Genomic DNA, 6,234 nt, shown 5'->3' on the forward strand with positions numbered 1-6,234 from the left:
AAGGAGAAAACCCGTTAAGAAGATATAGGAAGGAATCGAAGATGAACTACTGTTCTGTAACTACAGTTCCAGAGGCGATGCTGAACTATACGTGTAAGTTAACCCTTGTTGTTTAATAAATAACTGTACTAAATTGCGCTAAGTTGAACATACCCCCTCCTGTATTATTCATATTTAAAGACACCTTTCCTCATGGATACTCACACCTTGATGAGAGTTTTGTTATTACATTTAGCATTTCATATTTAACAGATATTGTAACCTATTGCCATTAATGTCTTAATATTAATTATAATCTACAAACTTACATGTTCCACAAGTTGTTGTAATATTCGTCAGCTACATGATGTACGAGCAATAGTTGGCTGTACGAATCCACATGAAGAACACGACAACTTTGCAAATACATACCATTGTTATATTAATATGTCAGTTACCTAAATGTGTAAAGGCATAAAACATAATGTTATTATACTAAAGGTTGTTTTTGCATTGTTTTTGCCTAACTGTATGTATAACATATTCTGTTGTGTAATAATCCATGTCTTGTTTATTAATATTTGCCTCATGATTACTCTCTGATGACACATGATTCTTTGAATGGATTACTGATAAAGAACCATAGTTAAGGGGGCACTTTGGGGTCCAATCAAATAGAAAGGAGCCCAAGGTGAAAATAACAAAGCAATCTTCAATGTTGCAGGCTTGCTTAATGTCCATCTGGGTAAGTTTTCAGAACACAAGATCTTTGTCCTGATTTATACTGCTAAACAATCATATGAAAGCCAGGTTTCTCTGGATGCAAGTATTTGTGTTCATTCTTGCCAGAGACCGTTTATTTCCCAGCTAATTTTGACCAACTAGGCCTAAATGGATGTTTAGGCCTAGTTTAGGCCTAAATGGATGTCAGATGAACTAATGAGGCATACGACAGAGAAGAAAAATGCATGTGACACAGAAGCCTATGATAGATACAAGTTGATCTGTAACCAAGGTACACAGGAGGTTAGGCAGGCGAAGGCAGATTACGAGAAATCCTTGGCAAGGGATGCGAATAAAAACAGCAAAGAGTTCTTTACTTATGTAAACTCTAGAAGGAAGGGGATGAATCAGATTGGTCCACTTGATATCGATGGGTCAACTGTTGATGAGCCTGTTCAGGTAGCTAACAAACTAAATGAATATTTTGCATCGACATTCACACATGAGGAGTTATTCAGCGAGGGGAATGCCAGAGGTGTATTCAACTCTGGCAGTAAGCTAGAGAATCTTGTAATAACTGAGAGTAAAGTGGAGGAGAAATTGTTCAAGATGAACACAAGAAAGGCACCTAGGGTGGATGGGATCTATCCAGTTATATTAAAGGAGGCAGCAAAGGAAGTAAGCAAACCCTTAGCCATAATTATGAGAGCTTCCTTGGACTCGGGAGGTACCCATGGACTGGAGATGTGCAAATGTGACCCCAATTCACAAAGGAGGATCAAAGGCTGACACAAGTAATTATAGACCTGTGAGTTTAACTTCTTTTCCCGGAAAATTAATGGAGGCACTGGTTAAAGAAGCACTGCAGGATCATCTAGACAAGACTTCAGTTATAGCTCGGACACAGCATGGTTTTGTTAAGGGGAAGTCTTGCCTGACCAATTTGATTGGATACTATGATGCAGTCACAAAAGAACTGGATGCAGGGAATAACTTTGATATTATATACTTGGATCTTAGAAAGGCTTTTGATACTGTTGCACATGGAAGACTGCTACACAAATTGGAGCAGTGTGGCATTGGAGGCAAATTGCTGCTATGGATAAAGGGGTGGTTGAGTGGGAGAAGACAGAGTGGTAATCAATGGACACTGCTCATCGTGGACTAATGTTATTAGTGGAGTCCCTCAGTGTTCAGTATTGGGTCCTTTATTGTTTTCTATATTTATAAATGATATTGATGATGGTATATCAAGCTTAATGTCCAAGTTTGCAGACGATACGAAGGTTGGCAGGGTTGTCAAGGACAACTCACTCTATGCTGCTGCAACAGGATCTGGAAAGGTTGAGCAGATGGGCTGAAAGGTGGCAAATGAAGTTTAACATTGACGAATGTAAAGTACTACATATGGGAAACAGCAACCCCAGAGCAACTTATCAACTCTGTGGTACTACACTGACAGTGGTAGAGAATGAAAGGGACCTGGGGATGGTTGTGCAGGCAGATATGAAGTTCCCTGAGCAGTGCAGACGGGCTGCAAGAGTAGCTCATGGTGTATTGTCAATGATATATAGGAATTTTTCTATCAGGGATAAGGAGGTGATTATTCCCTTGTATAAGGCAATGGTCAGGCCACACCTAGAGTACTGTATACAGGCCTGGAAGCCTCATTTCAAGAAGGATGTAGAGCTGCTGGAACGAGTACAGAGAAGGGCAACAAGATTAGTGATTGGAACAAAGGGGTACTCTTACGAAGAAAGGCTTAAGTTTTGCAAATTACAGTGTCTGGAGACTAGGCACCAGCGAGGTGATCTGATAGAGGTGTACAAAGCCTTGAATGGTTTGAGCATGCTCAATGCTGATGGGATTCTTCCTCTTGCTCAGAATAATCACCTGAGAGGGCATAAATTCAAATTGAGGAAAGACAGATGTAGGATAGATGTGTGGAAATTTGCCTTTAGCCAACAGGTGTTTGGAAGGTGGAACAGACTTCCATCCCTTGTCGTGGAAGTTGATAGCCTAAATAAGTTTAAGGCTCAGCTGGACAGGTATTTCGAATGAACAAGTGGAAGTGATTATTTTTTATTTATTTATTTTACTTTATTTTTTTTTTTGGCTGATGCTGCATAAGCTTGCTTTCTTGCATCAAATGCTCTACTAATGCTAACTAACATATCATATCATAACCGAGAAGCTTTGGAACGTTGGCAAGCACACACTGTAACGAAGAAAAAACCTGCGCAACAATGCTGTTAAAAAATGCTTATGAGTGCTATTGAAATTTATAAAGGAATCTTGGAAATAAAAACTCCTCTTGAAGCATTTCTGAAGAAGACTACTCCTTGTGCAACAAACCAACGAGTGCCAAGCCAGTAACAAGTGATCAACCAGTGCGCATTTAGTTGATCAATAAACATTCTTTAAAATTTGTAAGTCAAATAATTTCGTTATTATTATATTTGCTTGATTTTACAGGCTACATTTTAATTTATTTGGATAAATCAATCATTTTTTAAACAAACTAATTAGCTAACTAATTTCATTGTCGAAAATGTAACCTTTATTTTTAACATTATGTGTATGGGATATAAATTCCATGTTTACGAGTTTTCGCTTTATAACCGCGCTCTAGGAACGAATTAAATCGTAAAGTCGGGAACTACCTGTATACACTATTACGTTTTTAAGAAAGGGGGTGATGAGTATAAAAGCTATAAAAGAGAATGAAAACTATAAGGGATTATAGTTCTAGTTTACTACATTAATAGTAGAAGAAACTAGCAAATCTAAAGAATATAGATAAAATATATATAGAGCGTATAGGTATAGGGAGCAGAGTGGTCTGTGAGGGCTGATGACCCTCCTATGTGTGAGTCCTGTGGCACAATTTTAACTATCAGACACATTTTAATTGATTGTCCAGATTTTAGTAATATCCATTTTACCGCTTTTAATCATCTGACTGGGCCGTATACACTCAGTCAGATTTTATCCGACAATGACAATGTGTCTGCTGTTTTTAGTTTTTTAAAATCAATAAACGTTTTTACTCGTATATAAAATTTACATTTTTCTTATATACCTTTTATACATTGGTTATACATTTTGACATAGTGACCTAACTAATTAGGTCACTGAAAGTTTAAAATTTTTTTTTTTTATATGTCCTGTTCTTGGCGCATTATAGCCTTAGTAGCTAATGCACCAATAAAATCAAAACAAAGAAACAAGCAGAGTGGTCTGAAGAACTATATGTTGAATCCATAGTAAAATTACAAGAAAGTTCCTGTAAAAAACATGCAATTAGTAACGCAAAATTACTCATTGTTGTATACATTGTTGTTGTATATGTATATAAACACGGACACACACACACACACATATATATATAAATATTAAATGTAACCCCTTAAAGAAAATGTTTAAAAAGTTACATCGGATAAAGAGGTATTCAGTTGATGAAATGGTTTCAGTTAATGAAAGATTAATAAATAGGGTATGACAGATGCACCTAAAAGCACAAAGCAGCATTAAAGTATGCAAGAGTATATATAAGTTTGTATTAATATATTGAATGAACTATGCATAAATGGATGTGAAAGTTACGCAAAATGCCAGTAACTAGAAGGGTGAGGAAAGAAAAATTAGTGTAGTAGATTTGTGGAAGGTGAAACAATGTTAATATCCTAAAGGTTATGATGAATTAAGAAAATAATGGGCTGAATTATCAAGCCAATAGAAAGTGGAAGTAAAATTAATATATTAAAATACTAGTAAAATAAAAAAATAAAATGGGAGAAAAAAAATGAAAGTGTTATAGCTGTCAGCAAATATGGAGGGACACATTTAGAAAATGGTTGAATATAAGTAAAGAAAATATGCTTGATCTGATGTTAGCTGAAATAAATATTGGTACATGATTAGGTATTTCATCAGGAACTACACTTGACCATGTATCAGAAACAGTGTTTCTGTACTTGTCCATAGTAGAAGAAAAGTAAAAGGCAAAAAAGCAATGAAAATGAAATTAGCACCTTCTATACAGTATGGACAAGGTAGTCATAATGCTGTGTAATTTATTTAGGTAAAAATAAGGATCCAGTTAGAATAAATATAGTTAATATAAATATGTAGGATTTAATTTTTTATAGATAGGAATTCAATGAGTCAATAAATAAATTTGGAACAAGCACATGGTATAGGGTGAGGTAAATTGAGGATGAGGAAGGGAAAATAGGAATATTTTAAATAAATAAAGAGGAAAAATAATAATAGAAGTAGGATAGTAGGAACGTTCGTATCACCTTCGTAAACATTAATAGTTTTAAGAACAGTAGAAATAGCAGAAAGACTAAAAGCAAAAAAAAGTTCAGCTTGCTGGGGTTGTGAAGCCATCCTTATAGTAAGGGCTCTGGAATTTATAAGCATTAGTATAAAAGGGAGCTAATACCAAATGCTTGTATTGAAAGTAAAAAAAAAAAGTGTCGAAACATGCCGAGAATCATAGCGAAAGTATAATAAAAGTGAATGTGAATGATACCTGTAGCATTTCAAGAAATGCATAGCGGAAATAAGCCAGTGGGAAAAATATACATAGCAGAAGGGAAAAGGCAGGGAGATGAAGAGCACATATTCAGTAGAGTAGATGAACACATGCAAACTTCAACTACATTGGCGCTATTTGATATATCCACAAAGTATTAAGATACAGAGTGTCAACTCCCATAGACGATAATGTTAATTTCAGTTACATGTTAAAACACATAGAAAGTGGCGCCACTAATTTCTGGCCTAAGAAATAAGCTGGAACATTGTGAACAGTGCATCGGGAATTTTCTACAGCTTTGCAATTGCGATTGACATAACAATTCACCGATTATTAGTATGAAATATTCACAAATAATTATTGTACCAATACAAAAAAAGACAGTGTAAAAGACGGAAAAATAATGAAATATAAACAAGTTAAAATATCGGTAAGCTTAAATTAATGGTTATGATAGCCGTGTGGTGATGCTAACGACAGTCTTTTTCTTTCCACCATTTTTTCTCCCTTATTAGCCATATGGTGCAAGCAAGTCTGAGCTTATGCTGCACCAGCCAAAAAAAAAAAAAAAAAAAAAAAATTCCGACTTGCCCAGAGAGAGAGAGAGAAAGAAAGAAGTAGAAGTGAATTGCCAAGAAAGAAAAGAATGATGATATCCTGTGAGGACCCTAGGTTATAATTTAAATTCATTCCTCAAGTATACATATAGTAATTTACATATGTTTTCAGATTTTTAATTTAATTCTTTTCCTTTCTTTGTTTGTTACTTTTGCTATGGCATCCTATGAAATGAACAGTGCATCATATAGCTGCTAACCATAGCCAATCAATTTTTTTTTTTTTTACAAAACTACTGAGGGAGTGCAGTAGCACACGTTCTTTGAGTAGACCGGGGTTCAAGCCCCTGACTGCTGAATACGGTCGATTTGCCAACCCGCACTGGACCAGCGTGGCAGATTATGGTCCATTTCCCTCAGCATGAATTG

The sequence above is a fragment of the Mastigoproctus giganteus genome, chromosome 2 (genome assembly GCF_048544385.1).
Source record: "Mastigoproctus giganteus isolate SK-2022 chromosome 2, ASM4854438v1, whole genome shotgun sequence".
NCBI classification, from domain to species: Eukaryota; Metazoa; Arthropoda; class Arachnida; order Uropygi; family Thelyphonidae; genus Mastigoproctus; species Mastigoproctus giganteus.